At 50.3% G+C, this 17,529-nt stretch overlaps 1 pseudogene; it reads left to right on the forward strand.

The window, feature by feature from the left end:
- The first annotated feature begins 12,090 nt into the window (after positions 1-12,090).
- On the forward strand, positions 12,091-17,315 carry LOC133903261 (uncharacterized; annotated as a pseudogene).
- The last annotated feature ends 214 nt before the right edge of the window (positions 17,316-17,529 follow it).

Raw genomic sequence — 17,529 nt, forward strand, 5'->3', positions numbered from 1 at the left:
TAGGTAGGCGACCTCAGAGCCGTTGGTGTAGATGAAGAGCGATGTGTCGCACTTGGACCCAGTGAAGCCCATGGAGAGGATGAAGTCATGGAATCGATGTGTAGAGTTGATGAAGCCAGATAGCTGCTGGCAGTACACAGTCTCAACAAGCATGCCATGCATGAATGCATTTTTAACGTCTAGTTGATGGATGGGCCAGTTGCTGGAGACCGCCAGGGAGAGCACGGTGCGGATGGTGGCTGGCTTGATGACTGGACTGAACGTCTCATCATAGTTAAGTCCAGGCTGTTGTGAGAAGCTCTGCAACACCCACCGAGCTTTGTACTAAGCCAAGGATCCATCGGAGTTTAGTTTGTGGTGGTACACCCACTTGCCAGTGACGATGTTCACATTTGGCAGAGGGGGGACAAGATCCCATGTCCGATTGGTGGTGAGGGCATTGAACTCGTCAACCATGGCCTCCCGCCAATGGGGATCAGCGAGGGCACTGCGGTACATCTTTGGCAGAGGAGAGAAGGTGTCCACTGTCGAAGCCTGGAAGGTGAGGAAGTCCTGGGGCACCCGAATGCCATCCATGTCGTGGGTACACATGGGATGAGCATTTGTCGTCGGTGACACTTATACCACTGGGAAACGGAGTGGCTTTGCAGCTGGAGCTCTCTGTGGTGCCGCAGCAGAGGCAGAAACCGTAGAGGTACCGGTGGTGGGAGCAGCAGATCGGCACGCATAGACGTGTGTCACCGATAGTAGTGGCGCGCCGGCCACAATTTCCGACGATGGTGCACCAACCGCAGCACTGGGCGGAGTGGCATCGCTGTGCATGCCAGGCAGAGAGGCACCGTTGCCTTGCGCATCATGCGTGTGAGGGAGAAAGGTGTCGCACGTGATAGGCGGTTGTGGTGTGCCAACCAAAGCATGGGGCAGAGCAGTGTGGCACGCATCGGTAGGGGTTGGGCCATCGCTGCGTGCGTCGGAGAGCTGCGAACTGGGCAAGGATGCACCGTTTCCTTGTGCGCTTAATAGGGCACGGGAGGTGCTAGCGTTGCGCGTACCAGGCAGGGGCGTGCTGGCGCCAGGCATGTTGATTGGGGGTGCACCATCGCCCAGCAGTTGCGGACCAGCTATGGAGGTGTCGGCCGACACCACAACAAGAAGAACTGGATCATCTGCATCATTAAGAAAATAGTATGTGGAGGGGGAGGGTGACGAGGTTGTGGCAAAAGGAAATGTTAGTTCGTTAAAAACCACATATCGTGATGTGATGATGCGATTTGTAGCAAGGTTGAGGCATCTGTAACCCTTGTGATCCACTAGGTATCCAAGAAAAATTCATTCGGCAGAGCGAGGCATAAGTTTGTGTGAGTTGTGGTAGACATGTTGGGATAACAGCAGCAGCCGAAGGTGCAAAGATGATCATATTTAGGGGGCGAGCTAAAAAGAGATTGATGAGGAGTGGAATATTGGAGTGTTTTTGTGGGGTGAAGATTAAAGAGATATGTGGCTGTTCGGAGGGCTTCGACCAAGAATGAGGGAGGGAGGGATGCTTGGAAGAGCAAGGTGAGCATAATGTTGTTTGTAGAGCAAATGACATGTTCGGCTTTGCCATTTTGTTGGGATGTATGCGGGCAAGAGAGGTGAAGCAACATGCCGTGTGCTAATAAAAAGTCACAGGCTGCAGAATTGTCGAATTCGCGGCCACTGTCACATTGGATGGACTGAATGTGAAGTTTGAACTAAGTGCGAATGTAGGCATGGAAGTGTTGGAGTGTGGGGAGGGTGTCTGATTTCAATTTGAGAGGAAAAGTCCACAAATAGTGTGTAAAATTATCAAGGTAGACAAGATAATATTTGAAACCAGAGACACTTAAAATAGGGGAAGTCCACAAATCACAGTGAATTAATTCAAAAGGTTCTGGTGCTCTTGACACAGAATTAGAAAATGGGAGGCGAACATGGCGTCCCAACTGACATTCATGACATAGAGACATGGCAGCAATATTCTTGTTGATGGGGATGGCATTGGACAATTGCAACCGAGAGATGTCTTAGGCGCCGAGGTGGCCAAGGCGACAGTGCCAAGTGGTCGCAGAGACAGTGGGTGCAGCGAAAGCGTGGTGTGTAGATGCCGGTAGGAAGGGGTAAATATCCCCAGAGCTATTGCACCTGTTACTTACCGCCTTGGTTTGGAGATCCTTCATAGACAAACCAAAGGGGTCAAATTCAACAGAACACCAATTATCAGTTGTGAATTTGCGGACTGAAATGAGATTGGTGATCAGTTTGGGCGAAACCAAGACATTAGATAAAGATAATGGACGAATAGGTGATGAAAAGTGAACATTGCCGGTGGCAGTAATGGGAAGGGCGGAGCCATCACCGACAACGACATGTGTTCCAGTGGAAGAAGAAGGTTGGACAGAAGGGAGGTTACCGGTGTTGGACGATAGATGCGAGGAAGCACCTGAGTCCATGTACTAGGTGGGTTCCGGTTGCCGTAGCACCATGGTGTTCAAGGCATGAACCAGAGATGCCTGATCCTAGGATGGAGGCGCCATTAGAGTGGTACTGAAGGTTGGCACACCATACTAGGACTACGGGAAGACATAGAGGGTGCTTGGGGAGGGCGCGCTGCCGGTGAAGAAGGCGCGTGATGCACCAGTCAGGCGAGGGCCAAGAATGCCCTGACCAGGTTGTGGAATGTGCATGGGCCACACCTGGAACGTCCCAGTCATTGGATTGAACATGGGGTGTCCGGCATTGTAAGGAGGGCCGAAGGTGGGAGTTGCCACTGGAGCTGTTGGAGGTGTTGTGGAACTGCTGGAGGAGTTGTCGCGCCTATTGTTACCTTTTCCCTTGCCCTTCCCCTTTGGGAGCTGGGAGTTGGATGAAGCCGGGCAAGGCGCCTGAGTGTTGGTGGAGGCGACGAGGGCGATGGCGTTTGCAGGCTTCTGGCACTTGAAGTCTGACTCCTTGAGGAGGAGGGAGCGAGCCTCGAGGAAGGATGGCAGCGACATCTTGGTCTTGATGATTGATGCCATGTGCCGAAACTTGTCGTTGACGCCACGAAGGAGGGTGAGAAGGAGAGTGTCATCCTTCACAGGGTGACCGATGTTAGCCAGAGCATCAGCATACGACTTCAGGCGTTGGGAGTACTGAAGGATCGACATATCCCCTTGCGCGAGGTTGCGGAATTCAGCCTCTAGGGACAGCGCGTGAGAGACCTTGTTGTCATGGTAGAGCCCCTCGATGGCACACCAGATGGTGCGAGCGGTGGCACCGGGCTCGAGGATCATCACCATAATCTCCTTGGAGACAGAGGCATAGAGGAGGGAGCAGACAGCGTAGTCGGTGGTCTACCATGCCACATCGGGAGCAGCAGGTGCCTCCACGGTGCCGTTGATGTGGGAAGCAGCGCCGAACTTACCCACAAGAGTGAGGAAGAGCTCGCGCCAGTGAGTGTAGTTTGGCAGGTCGAGGATGAGGGAGAAAGGAATGTGCGTGCGCACATTGATCATGGATAGAGCGGAAGCTGGGCTAGGGGGAGGTGGCTGTTGTGGGAGACCCGCAACAATGACTGTAGCAAGAGCAGCGGGAGGATCTTGCTGGACGTCAGCCATGGTGGTGAGCAGAGGAGAAGAAAGGATCGGAAGTTAGGCTGATACCATGAAGGAAGCAAATAATTGAAGAATTTCCACACTGATTCTCATTGCAGCCATGCCATGCTTATAAAAGCACACAGCAGGCAATTACAGAGACAGCTATCCTATTTATGTGCTAGTAAATAGACAGCTAATCAAATCAAATCAAATCAATCCTATAATTAGTCCTAAGGACCTGCCTGATTCTATACAAGGCTGATGAGAGCCGGGAGATAATAATATTCCAACAATGATAATCCGACGTATAACCCTATCCATCTGATGTCATAACATGCTATCCTACTAGATCCCTCATTTAGGATTCGTGAACATGTCACCTCCTCGTAGCATTCATTATACGTTCTTAAATTATGCATTATGATCTCAACAATATCTGCCAATTCAGTACAAGTGATTAATATCTCTACTATTTAAAAAATATGTAGTGATTCCCACACCCTCCTGTATCCTGTCTCCACGTCCTGCCCTCCCCACGTCATACCCCTCCCATCCTTATAATAAAAAACCGTGTTGGTTTGTCACTGGAAACCAGAAGAAACCGATAAAACCACCTGAACAGTTTTGTTGCGCGGCTCGAGCATTATCCAACAGAACCCGTTAGCGCAGGGTCTCACCCTGTTGAAGCAAGAGTTCGTCTTGCCCCAGCAAGTACGGCGAGAGTTTCTTCTAAGGAGAAGACTCAAGCTTGGAGACGAAGTTTAAGAGGAAGGAACACCACGAATGTATTGATGGTAGAAAAATGGATCGCTTTGGGAGGAGTATCATAGCGTGACTTGGTGTGTTTACACCTTTGTGTATTTTTTGTTATCTTGATCATCCCCTGCCCAGAGGATCATGGCCTCCTATTTATAGGGACATGCGTAGCTTAGCGTACAAGTTATCATAATGTACAAATATCTAGGATATGACCAAATTACTGTGCTTTATCCCGGATAACTACTTTCTACCCTATGGTGGAGATAAATATCTACCATGGTAACTATCGTGGTGCCTGCCCCCTGGAGTGCGGCGAGCCGGTCGCCGATTGCAGCCCAGCGCCGCACTATCAGGGGTGTTAGGATAGCCTCCATCACGCCGGGGTGTCAGAGCGGCATCCATTAGCCTAGGTCTTTAATGCGAGTCCCTTTCTTGCAGGCAAAGCACGACTAGTGCTCCCCTTCCGGTAAATCTTTTCTAAGGCCTGCTGACTCATCTTGCTACCTTCGGGAAGGCAGCCCGGGCAGCCCGAGGCGGGGGCCTCGAGAGGCATGGAACCGGGAGGTGAAAGCTTGGGCAGCAGGACTCCGGAAGGCTGGTGCTTCAGGAGGTCGAAGCTTCGGGGGACCGAGGCTTCGGGAGGTCGGGTTTTTGGGAGGCTTCGGGAGACCGAGCCAGCTGAACCAAGGGAAGGCTTCGCAGGTACGAAGGGGTACCGTGACGGGGTCTGATGACTTCGGAGATCGAGCCTTTAACTGAGGGTCCAGAGACCAAGGCTCCGAAGGGACCTGGATGGTAATCTTCAACCATTATCCTCAGGCTGATTTATTTTCCCCCCAGCAGTACCCCCTCATTCTCAGGCCCTGATGTTTCGGAGGGGGGAGAGGCTGCAGAGGAAAAATCAACCCCAGCCTGGTATAGCATCAAGGATGCCTGATGGCAATTCTCTGTCCTTTAAGAAGTTTTTTTGTTTTAGAAACCTTGGACGTCGATGGCGAGCCCAAGGCTGAAGGCGTACTGGTGGTGGCGATCTGCCCCGGAGCTTGTTGGAGTTATCATGCACGGTGTAGGGACCCCGGGTTAGAGGGACGTCGATGGATGTGGTGTACTTTCGGGGTCTGTGTTGAGATCGATATGGGTTATCTGGATTCCTTCAGTATGGCTTTTCTTGCCCCTTGAGGTTGCTAGAGTAGAGGTTTGGAGGATCCCACGCATTTGCCTGGCGGGACAAGACGTGCCACTACCGCGTTCTGACTGGACAATGCGGGGGGTCATTTAGGGTCTTGTGCCCACGCCCTTGTCATGTGCCGAAAGGGGTTTGGGTTATTAATGTGACGGAACGTCTGTGCGAGAAAATGAGGCATTCGTCGTGGAGCGCTGCCACGTGTTGGAGGAAACCCGGATATGGCCACGCCCCTCCCCCCACCCCCCCGCCCAGGTATTCAATGGGGGGACACGACAGTGTTGGTTCCGCTTCATCTTCTGGACCTACGTGGCTACGTGGCCCAGGTATAAAGCTAGGGTTACCCAGCTGGAGTCTCCACAGCCCCATGAGCGAGCAGTTAACCTTGACTTGAGTATGGCATCGTCTTCCTCCTTATCCTCTTCGGAGATGTCGATGATCTCGATGGCTTCTTCGGGAGCTGGACCGTTTCGGTTGTCGGCAGAGGCGCAGGTGGCCGCACCACTTCCATCTCTGCAGGGGAGGCGGTTGCCCACCGCTCCGGCCTGACCTTTGGCCAGGGAGACCATGCCTGTCGAGATCATTGATATCTTCGATGACGATGAGGAGATCGATAGGGATCTCCTGCGGGGGGAGAGCGAGCAGGCGTCTGTGGAGCCGGCGGCGAAGCAGGAGGAGGTCGGGAAGGCAAGGGAGAAGGCCCCACTGGTGACCTCCTCGGACTCCTCAGCGTCTTTCGACAGCTCGGGAGCCGGCTACTATATCGGCTTCTGCAGCGGCAGGTCACATATGAGGCGCATACGTTGTCCCATGCGTGGCCCCTACCGGGACCCGTAGGAGGTGAAGGCGGTCACCGGGATGGCGTACTTGGTGACGCCATGATATATCCATGTCTCATGGCTGAACTTAGTCACCTTGTACTCTTTCTCGCCCTGTTTTGCTCCGTAGGGATCTATCTTCTTCGTGGCAATTTCTGTACTATTGCTTCAGTATGTGTCCCCTGGATGCACTAGTTGTATAATAATATAACATGGACCTTCGGGAATGGTCATTTCTCCTTCCGTATTGGAGTTCGAGGGGATCTTTCGAACGGGTGACCGCATGCGTGCGTGCCTTTGTGCCTCCAAACCGTGCTTCTTTGTCCCCTTCAAAGGCGCTGGCTAGTTTTTCTGACGACCGGGGCACCGAGCCTTCACATAGATCATCGCTGATTTCGTTCCTTCTGGGGGAGAGGTGGCATCGGGAATCTGGTGGTGATAGATACGTAGGGTAACTAAGGAGAACCGGGTGGAGCAGTGGCAACCTTGTCGTCCCCGGCTATTGCATATTCCTCGGGCCTAGCACTGGTAGGGCCTCCTTCCCAATTTGTTCCAAATTTCTGACTCAGCGAAGTCCATCCGTAACCTTTGGAGACGAGCTCCGAAGGTGGTCCTTGACCCTTCGGGTTCCTTAGCGACTACCCGGGTTGAAGGCGATGATGTGTCGGAAGCGCAGCCGAAGGCTAGGCAGGAGAGGTAGTCCGCGACCCCATCGGCCCTTAGCCGCTTCCCGACTCCGGAGATACTCCGTCCGGAGCCTGGCAACGGTGCGTCGGAGGCGAAGCCGAAGGCTAGGCGGGAGAGGTGGTCCGCAACCCCATCGGCCCTTAGCCGCTACCCGGCTCCGGAGGTACTCTGTTCGGAGCCTGGCAACGGCACGTCGGAGGCGAAGCCAAAGGCTAGGCGGGAGAGGTGGTCCACGACCCCCTCGGCCCTTAGCCGCTGCCCGGCTCTGGAGGTATTTTGTCCGGAGCCTGGCAACAGCGTGTCAAAGGCGAAGCCGAAGTCTAGGCGGGAGAGGTGGTCCGCGACCCCCTCGGCCCTTAGCCGCTGCCCGGCTCCGGAGGTACTCCGTCCGGAGCCTGGCGATGGCACGTCGGAGGCGAAGCCGAAGGCTAGGTGGAAGAGGTAGTCCACGACCCCCTCGGCCCTTAGCCGCTGCCTGGCTTCGGAGGTACTCCATCAGGAGCCTAGCGACGGCGCGTCCGAGGTGAAGCCGAAGGTTAGGCGGGAGAGGTGGTCCACGAACCCCTCGGCCCTTAGCCGCTTCCCGGCTCTGGAGGTACTCCGTCTAGAGCCTGGTGACAGCGCGTCAGAGGTAAAGCCGAAGGCTAGGCGGGAGAGGTGGTCCGTGACCCCCTCAGCCCTTAGCCGCTGCCTGACTCCAAAGGTACTCCGTCCGGAGCCTGGCGACGGTATGTCAGAGGCAAAGCCGAAGGCTAGGCTGGAGAGGTGGTCCATGACCCCCTCGGCCCTTAGCCACTGCCCGGCTCCGGAGGTATTTTGTCCGGAGCCTGGCGACGGTGTGTCGGAGGCGAAGCAGAAGTCTAGGCTAGAGAGGTGGTCCGCAATCCCCTCGGCCCTTAGCCGCTGCAATGAATTGCGGTCTCTACAATGGACAGTCGAGGGTTCCACTATGTTTTCCGTGCCACGCAACATGGGCTTTTATTAAATGTTAGTATAACACTCGTAAAATGACGTATGAAATGTGTCTTTAAAGGAGATGGTAGGGTAATGATTTTACCTTTTACCATACGTGTTTGAGTCACACGGGTCATACCTTTCCCTGTAGGGAGGGGGATTTTTATACCCCTTTGATCTGTGTGTTGTGCTCTTTGGAGGCCAGCGGGTTTCGTATCCCTTCAGTACGGAGGCATTAGCCTTCAAGATGCCGGGGTACTCTTCCCGTTAGGTCCTTTCAGAACCTTTTCGCCCGGCGGAGTTTTCAAAAAACATCCCCATTGCGAGGGGTTTTGGAAGTCTCTCCATTTTGGCGAAGGTTTGGTAAAACTCTCCGTTTTTGCCGAAGGTTTAGTAAGACTCTCCGTTGTGTGGAGGTTTGATAAAACTCTCCGTTTTTGCCGGAGGTTTGGTAAAGCTCTCCGTTGTGCGGAGGTTTGGTAAAGCTCTCCGTTTTTGCCAGAGGTTTTGTAAGGTTCTCCGTTTTTGCCGGAGGTTTGGTAAAGCTCTCCGTTTTTTTGTCGGTGGTTTTGTAAAGTTCTCCGTTTTTGTTGGTTGTTTTGCAAAGCTCTCCGTTTTTGCCGGAGGTTTTATAAAGCTCTCCGTTTTTGTCGAAGGTTTTGTAAAGTTCTCTGTTTTTGTCGAAGATTTTGTAAAGCTCTCCGTTTTTGCCAGAGGTTTTGTAAGGTTCCTTGGCATGTATTAATGCTGAAGGCCCTACACACTATCGGAGCTACGCAATACCTTCCAGGAAACCTAGGCAGTCTTGCCTTCCAGGTGACCTAGACATGCTACGCACGCGGTGTGTAGGCTTGTCATGCTCTCGAGGAAACGCCCGGGGTGCACCGCAACTCCGCCACCGAGGACGTCCCCTGGCGTGTGGCTTCGACACCCGAGGCTATGCAAATGCCTTCCAGGGCACCCGAGGCATAATTTACCTTGCAGGTGACCTAAGCATAAGCGACGTCTGCGGTGTGTGGGCCTCACTATCTACCGAGACTACGCAATGCCTTCCAGGAAATTTAGGCAGTCTTGCCTTCCAGGTGACATAGGCATGCTACGTCCGCGGTACGTGGGCTTGTCACGCCACCCGAAGATGTCCTACGGGTGGCACTGCAACACGGTCTATCAAGGAAATCCCTTGATACGTGGAAACTACACTTCCGAGGCTGCACAATGCCTTCCAGGAAACCTGGGCAGATCCACCCCCCAGGTGACCTAGGCACGATGCGTCTGCGGGAGTGTAGGGATTTTGCATGGTTATACTAGCTAAGTTTTGCAGTCTACTGTTGGCAATAAGAAGCTAGTTGTAGCGTAAAACATAGCTAGGTTATATAACTGTTCATGCTAAATGAGAATGTAACTTAAGTTCTACTACTTCTACCTAGTGGCTATCTATTAAAGAAAGACTTCTAGCAGTAAGGTTGGAGGCCTCCAACAGACTCTAACCTAGACGCATGAAAGATGGATCACTAGGTAAAGTACTTGGTGGTTAACAGCGGGCGTACCTTTGTAGGAACAAGGCCTCTATTGCGAGCCTTGGTGGCCTCGAAGCCTGTGGCTAGGCTGGAAGAGGCGGTGCTTGACCCCCTCAACCTTTAGCCGTTGCCTGGCCCCAGAGGTAATCCGTCCGGAGCCTGGCGACGGCATGTTGGAGGTGTAGTCGAAGGTTAGCCAGGAAAGGCGATCCTCGACCACCTCGGCCCTTAGCCGCTGCCCGGCTCCGGAGGTGCTCCGTCCGGAGCCTGGCCACGACGTGTCCGCGACTCAGTTCTCGTTGCTGGACGTGGTACCGTTGGTAGGGTCGGTAGCGACGGTGCAGGGTTGAGGGGCCGGGGATTTGCCCGGGAGTTTGGCCCAGGCCTTCGGACCCTATGCCGTCCTTCGCCCGCTCCTTCTGCGGCCAGGTATTCTGCTTGCCTTCTGAGGTATTCCTCCCGGAAGGTCATGAGGGTGTGGCAATCGTTGGTGTTGTGGCCGTACCCTGGTCCATGCAGGACGCGCCTATGTGCCTCCGGGGGCGCCGGAGCTTGGAGCTGTCGGTGGGGTCGCTGACGAAGGTGATGTGTCCTGGAGCCTGTGGTTTCCCCCGGGTCTTCTTCCCCCTTGGGAGACCATCGAGGCTACCCGGTGCACCGACTTTTGGGGCCGAAGTGGTTCTGACTATGCCTCCCCAGACGAGGTGGGCTTGGGGTTCCCTGTGCGTGGTTGGCGTCACGAGGGCGGCGTCGGAGACACTAGCGGGGTCTGCGCACCCTGGAGCCCTCCATCTCCTTGGAACCCTCTTTCGCCTGAGGGGCCCAAGTAGGACGCTGGGTGGACAGACTTTCCAAAGATGTTGGCTCGCTCGGGGTATCCCAGGTGTGGTCGAAGGGGATACCTGGGGACCAAGTCCAGGTGGGAGCACTCCTGGGTTGGACCGCCCAAAACCATTGGAAGGCGACCTGCTTGGCCGTGGCTTCGGCCGTGGCTTCTCCTGAGGCGGTGAGGTCTTCGTCATGCAGAGGCTGGAAGGCCTCCGCGCCGTCTGGAGTTCCTGTACCGACCCGGGGTTCTGAGTTGGCCAAGGTCGGAGGAACGTCGTCCCATACAGCAGCGGGGCTGGAGCATGCATACGGTGCGTATGGCTAAGGCAGCCATGCGTATGGTTGCATGCTTGCAACGGTGGGTATGGCGATTTTAGCTAACCCTTTGGTGGTTTTCCTGGTGGATTCCTACCTCTCTTAGCACTTCTGTGTTCGAGTCCCCACGGACGGCGCGCTGTTGAAGCAAGAGTTCATCTTGCCCCAGCAAGTACGGCGAGAGTTTCTTCTAAGGAGGAGACTCAAGCTTGGAGATGAAGTTTAAGAAGAAGGAACACCACGAATGTATTGATGGTAAAAAATGGATCGCTCTGGGGAGTATCATAGCGTGACTTGGTGTGTTTGCACCTTTGTGTCTTTTTTGCTGTCTTGCCCATCCCCTGCCCAGAGGATCATGGCTTCCTATTTATAGGGCCGTGCATAGCTTGGCGTACAAGTTTTCATAATGTACAAATATCTGGGATATGACTGAATTACTGGACCTTATCCCGGATAATTACTTTTTACCCCATGGTGGAGATAAATATCCACCATGGTAACTATCGTGGTGCCTGCCCCCTGGAGTGCGGCGAGCTGGTCGCCGATTGCGGCCCGGCGCCGTACTGTCAGGGGTATCAGGATAGCCTCCATCATGCCGGGGTGTCAGAGCGGCATCCATTAGCCTAGGCCTTTAATGCCGGTCACTTCCTTGCAGGCAAAGCACGACCGGTACTCTCCTTCCGGTAGATCTTTCCTAATGCCTGCTGACTCACCTTGCTGCCTTCGGGAAGGCAGCTCGGGCAGCCCGAGGCAGGGGCCTCGGGAGGCATGGAACCGGGAGGTGAAAGCTTTGGGAAGCAGAACTCCAGAAGGTCGGGGCTTCAGGAGGCCGAAGCTTTGGGGGACCGAGGCTTCGGGAGGTTAGGTTTTTGGGAGGCCTCGGGAGACCGAACCGGCTGAGCCAAGGGAAGGCTTCGCAGGTACGAAGGGGTACCATGAAGGGATCTGATGACTTCAGAGATCGAGCCTTTAACTGAGGGTTCGGAGACCAAGGCTCCGGAGGGACCTGGATGGTAATCTTCAACCATTATCCTCAGGCTGGTTTATTTTCCCCCAACACGCCCCGAACCCACCACTGCTTCTGCACTCCTCCCCGTCCCGGAACCTGCCGCCGCATTGCCGCCTCCGCCTCCGCTCAGGCGACCGTGACCGCCGCGCCGACGCCCACACCCAGCACTTCTCCCTGGCATCTGCTCTCCTCCACGCTCTCTCCATGCGCCACGGCAAGCGCTCCTCCACCACTGTGTCGCCCGCGGACTTTGGACGACGAGGGCCCCTTGCGCCCGGGCCTGGATCTCACCGCATGTGCCGTCTCTGCATTAGATTCACTCGCCCCCGTCCCCTGGCCGCCTCAGCTCAGATCCACATTCGGTGACAACACACACCACCTCCTCTCAACCGCCGGAACCCCTCTTCTGCTCCCCTCATCCACCATGGTAGAGCGCTTGGAGACGGAGAAGCATGATGCCGAAGTTATGGCCTTCCCTTTTCTGTTGGGCAGGCCAGAGGGCGTGTACGGTGCGGCAAAGCACATTGCCGATGCTGCCATTGGAGGTGAAGGTGCGCCTCTGATTTTTAGTTATTCTTGTTGCAATTGAGAGCATGTTTCTTGACGATTCTTGAATTGAATGCTTTTCTTATCCTTGATTATCTCTGATTGGTTCAATTGTACAATGGTTTATTTACGTCCTATCCGTGGCTTGCTTTCTGAATTTTACCTGCAGATTCTTATGGCGCATACCTCCAGGTGAACGAGGGTGAACCCGTGTACGACTTCTGCTGGTACCCGTACACGTCCGTGTCTGGTGGGTGACGAATTGCTTCCAATGCTATGTTCATGGTCATTTCTGTTCCTTGTGGTTCGTTGGTGAATGTGAGTGTGTTGTCTTCTTTTGCTGACCCAGCTACCTGTGTATTTGCGAGCACCAGTCGTGATCATCCGGTACACCTCTGGGATGCCACCACTGGGGAGGTAAAACTAGTTGCTCCTGCTTGTTATGTTTGGTATATGGCTAATCGGTTATTCCATTTCTGATGATAAATTGTGGGAATTGCAGCTTCGGTGCACTTACAGAGCATATGATGCCATGGATGAGATAACTGCTGCACTTCCAATTTCTTTTAATTCTACTGGAGCTAAGTATGTGTAGCGTCCTCAGCCTCTATGTTAGATTCATGTTACATAAGGAAATTTTCTGAAACATACTGTGCAGAGTCATGGGATTCTGTTAAGTTCTATCCTCAGTATGAGATATTGATGGTTTCTTACCAATATCATTATCTTTTTTTGGATAATATTCATATCAGTATCTTACTTGATAATCTTCAGATAGCATATGAGGAGTTTATTTGAAATTTAGTGGCCTACCTTCATGGAGTCTGTTGCGGTTGTTGTGCTATGCTGCAATGTGCTCTGAAATCTATTTAGTTAGAGGAATCTTTACTGTGCAGTAGGATTTTGCTGTTACAGCTTCATGAAAAATGCTCCCAACTAACTGCAATATCCAAAATAGAAATAAATGGATGCTTTTGAAAAGCCACCGCAATGGCAAACAAAGCCTTATCCTATAGAGTCTATTTCCTTGTCAGGTTAGGAATAACCATACAAGTTGCTTACCAGACAAATAAGCTGAAGTGAAATCTTCATGACTGTTTTATTCATTGTGGTGTGTTGTTCTATAGGCTTTTTGCTGGATACAACAAAGCAATTAGAGTATTTGATGTTCATCGCCCTGGTAGAGATTTTGAGCAGTATTCTTTGCTTAAGCGAGGTGAAGGACCAACTGGTAAGTGAAAATTCCAATTGTAAGTTTAGTCCTTGTTATGCTTTGAAGCACCCTACAATTCTGTTGGAGTATACTAATCAAATGGAATCTTGAAATGGTGTTTCACATAATTTTCTTGAAACAATAGTATTTCACATAATGAAACCACCAAAATAACTTTGTGCCAGAGCTTGTTGTACTTATATGGCATGTCTGCATAACTATCCTTTAGAGCACTATCAGGAGTGCAAAATTGTAATTAGGAACAGTGTTATAAAGCATGTTGCATGCACACACTCAACAAAACCTGGCACCAAACTCTAAGCATAGAGATCTTGATTGGTTCATCAGCTTACTTTTGGCGTTATTGATGAAAAGGCTCTCTTCAGTATGACTTGTGAAGTGAAACAAACTTAATCGTAAGTGCTTCTGAGCTCTTTATTCACTACATGAAAAACAGACAAAAGAGATACGAAATAAGTAACAGGTCGTAATATGACCCGTCACTGATAATAATAGTGACGGGTTAAAGTTGTGACCCGTTACTAATTATGACTCATCAGTGACGGGTCATCCTGAGCCAGTCATAAGTGATAGGTCAAGTTGTGATCCATCACTTATGACCTGGTATCAGTGACGGGTCGTCCTGGGTCAGTCATAAGTGACGGGTCAAGTTGTGACCTGTCACTTATGACCTAGCATCAGCGACGGATCGTCTTGATAGTCATAAGTGATAGGTCAAGTTTTGACCTGTCACTTATGATATGACATCAGTGACGGGTGAAGGTGAGACCCGTCACTAATGATGGTATTCATAAATACTTAGCTCACTAATATTTTTTTATTTTATTTTTCTCTTATTTTTTTCTCAGCTCAGTAGCACTATAATAGGAAATATATATCATTTATGCTTAAGTTTGATGTAAGGGGTGACGGCTATAGACACTAACACGCGTTCCGAAAACGATTCAGAAACTTCAGGGTCGAGAACTCAATCTTCCAAGCCAAATTTAGCCTCGAAAAATTCATCGAACCCAACAAAGTGGGAGAGAAATTGATGTAACTTTTTCTGTAGATTTTCGTAGAGTTAAAAAAAATCAAAATCGGAGTCCGTATGCAAAAGTTATACCCATTTTACCGAAGGTACTCCAGATCACCTATCAAATTACGATCGTTTGCATGAGATATTCATAAATTCATAAAATATTAATACAATTTTATATGTAAATTATAACCAGCCACCTATCAAATTTTATATGTAAGTATTTGTAGCGAAAATGGCCCTATTAGACCATGATTGTGATTTTGGTGATTAATGACAACATATTCAATGGGGCTAACATGTTTGTCAAGAATATATGTTAGTATGTCTCATGGATGCAATATATGAAGAAGCCACCGTAGCCAGGACAAAGTTTGATTGAATTGGAAAAAGTCCCAGAGAAATTGTTCTTACCGGAAGGTCCGGCGCTGGAAGAATTGCACTCACCGGAGTATTATGTCCAGAGGCAGTTTGCCTCACCGGATGATCCGGTGATAAGGAATATACATGCCGGAGCAATTCTGTCAGAAGGGGTTAGAGTGGATTGCACTCACCGAAAGGTCCGGCGATCAGAAGAGATGTACACCGGACTAATTCTTGTAAAGAAGAATCCAAGTGCAGAAGATCGAAGATTTACTCACCGGATAGTCCGGTGATGAAGTGATGCACACAAGAGGCTTCACCGGAGCATTTAACAGAGTGTGTGGAAAACCAAGAAAAGAAGAAGTTCTACACACCGGAAGGTCCGGTAATGAAGATAGTGCACACCAGTGTATTTTGTGCAGAGAATAAGTTTGGCACGGTTAAGCTCAAGTGTACTCATCGGATAGTCCGGTGATGAATTAAAGATTACACCAGACAATCCGGTGTTCAGAAGAACTCTGAGTGGAGTTCCAACGGCTAGTTTATGAGAATGTACACATCGGATGGTCCGGTGCTTGTACCTCTGTTAACGCCGGATCATCCGGTGTTCACAGAATATGTGATGCGTTGGGATAACAGCTAGTCCACGGGGTTGAGGCTATAAATACCCCTCCACTCATTCATGTGAAGTTGTTAGAGTCCAGAGAAACCCTTGTACACCTAAGAAGACATCCAAGCCATCTAAGAGCATAAAGTGTTCATCCAAGGCGATTAAGCACACTATTAGAGGGTGATTAGTGCTTATAGGCCTAGAGAGAAGAGTTGCTAGGTGTTGCAACCTAGAGTGTGGATCAAGGAGTAATCCAAACGTGTACCAAGAGGTACGCCAGCACCTTGAAGTCTTGGTGACTCGTCGGTAACTTGTTGACCCTCCGACTTGGTGTGGAGCGACGGCAAGAGGATTGTGTAGGGATGCGGAGGCCCTTGTCTTTGTCACTAAAGCTCCGAAGTGAAGACGGCATACAAGTGACCGGAAGAGAAGTTAGTGGTGAGACCTCGCCTTGGTGGCTTGGTGGCTCATCGTGCTTGAGGCCTTGTCTTGGTGACTTGGTATCTCAAGAGCCGTGACCGGAAGAGACTTGGCGACCGGGAGCGTATCTTTTGTGGAGCTCCAACGTGGACTAGGGGTGGCTTGTGTGCCACCGATACCACAGGATAAAAATCCCTCGTGCCGAGTTTGTCTCTCTACCTAATTTACGTTTTCGTATTTACATACTTGCAATTTACCTTGCAATTCTCTTAAGCGCTTGCAATTTACCTTGCAATTCTCTTAAGCGGTAGAGTAGACACACTAGATAAGCCTAGAGCATATTTAGATAAAAATTGTGATAGGCTTATTTTGTGAAAGTTTTGGAGTCAATAGTTTTAAGTGTCCTAATTCACCCCATCTTAGGACGTCCTCGATTCCCTTCAATATTAATAGAAATTTTATATGTAAAATAAAAAAATCAGTCATTAGTGACGTGTCAAGATTACGACCCGTCACTTATGACCTTCATAAGTGATGGGTCTTCGGCAAAGAAGATAAAAGGATAAAACATTCAATGTCTATCACAAGTAATGATAGGTGAGGTGGTAATGCGCGCACGAGGGAGAGATCGCAGGTTCGATTCCAGTGGAACGCAAAGACCAAAGTACTGAAAAAATAGGAAGTGACCTGTGGCGAGTGGTGATAAGTATGCGTTGGGTGAAATTTTTTTTACATTTTTCTATCCAAAAAACGTGAAAAACGTAAATCAGTCATAAGTGACGAATCACTGTTATGACCCGTCACTTATAACAAGTCATAAGTGACGGGTCACGGTTACAATCCATCACTTATGATCTCATTAGTGACAGGTCCTTACCTGTCACTTATGACTAGTTATCAGTGACACGTTCATGGTAACATGTACGAGACCCGTCACCCATGACGGTTATCATCCGTCACTTATGGTATTTTTTCACTGATTTTCATGACAGGAATAATATCTTCATGTCCTTCTCTCCACACAATGGGATGCTTGCTGTTGGCTCTTACAGCCAGACAACTGCTGTGTATGCAGAGAGCAATATGGAGCCTTTGTATGTCTTACATGGCCAACTCGGTGGTGTTACACAGGTTAGGAAAGAGCAGCCATGTAGATTTTGATCTTATTGTATGACTGGCAGATAACATTGATGGTAATATTAGGTGCTTTTTTCAAAAGATGGGAACTATTTGTATACTGGAGGGCGCAAGGTAACTATTTTCTCAACAATTGATCAGTTGGGTATACTATCGGGCAGTTCAGGGTTTCATATGCACCCTACATAGATTTACTCAATTCTTTTTGGTTTGTGAAGATGGCGCTGAACGTTCATGATATCAATGTCTATAAATTTTACGCAGGATCCATACATATGATGTTGGGATATTCGCAATACTGTGGACATTGTTTACAAGTAAGTATTTTGTGACAAATCTTCTATTTGTCCCTTGACAAAACAATGTATTTCTTAGAAAATTTTAATATGTTTAGGCCAAGTGCAAGGCCTTATCTGATGTGATCAGATTCAGATTTTTATTGTTTCTGTCAGTAATCTATGTTCATCTGTTGTCGTATCACACAATGTTATCATGTGCAAATTTTCGTCTTGAAAGATACTTCGACGATAATGGT

This window comes from Phragmites australis, chromosome 21, assembly GCF_958298935.1.
Source record: "Phragmites australis chromosome 21, lpPhrAust1.1, whole genome shotgun sequence".
NCBI classification, from domain to species: Eukaryota; Viridiplantae; Streptophyta; class Magnoliopsida; order Poales; family Poaceae; genus Phragmites; species Phragmites australis.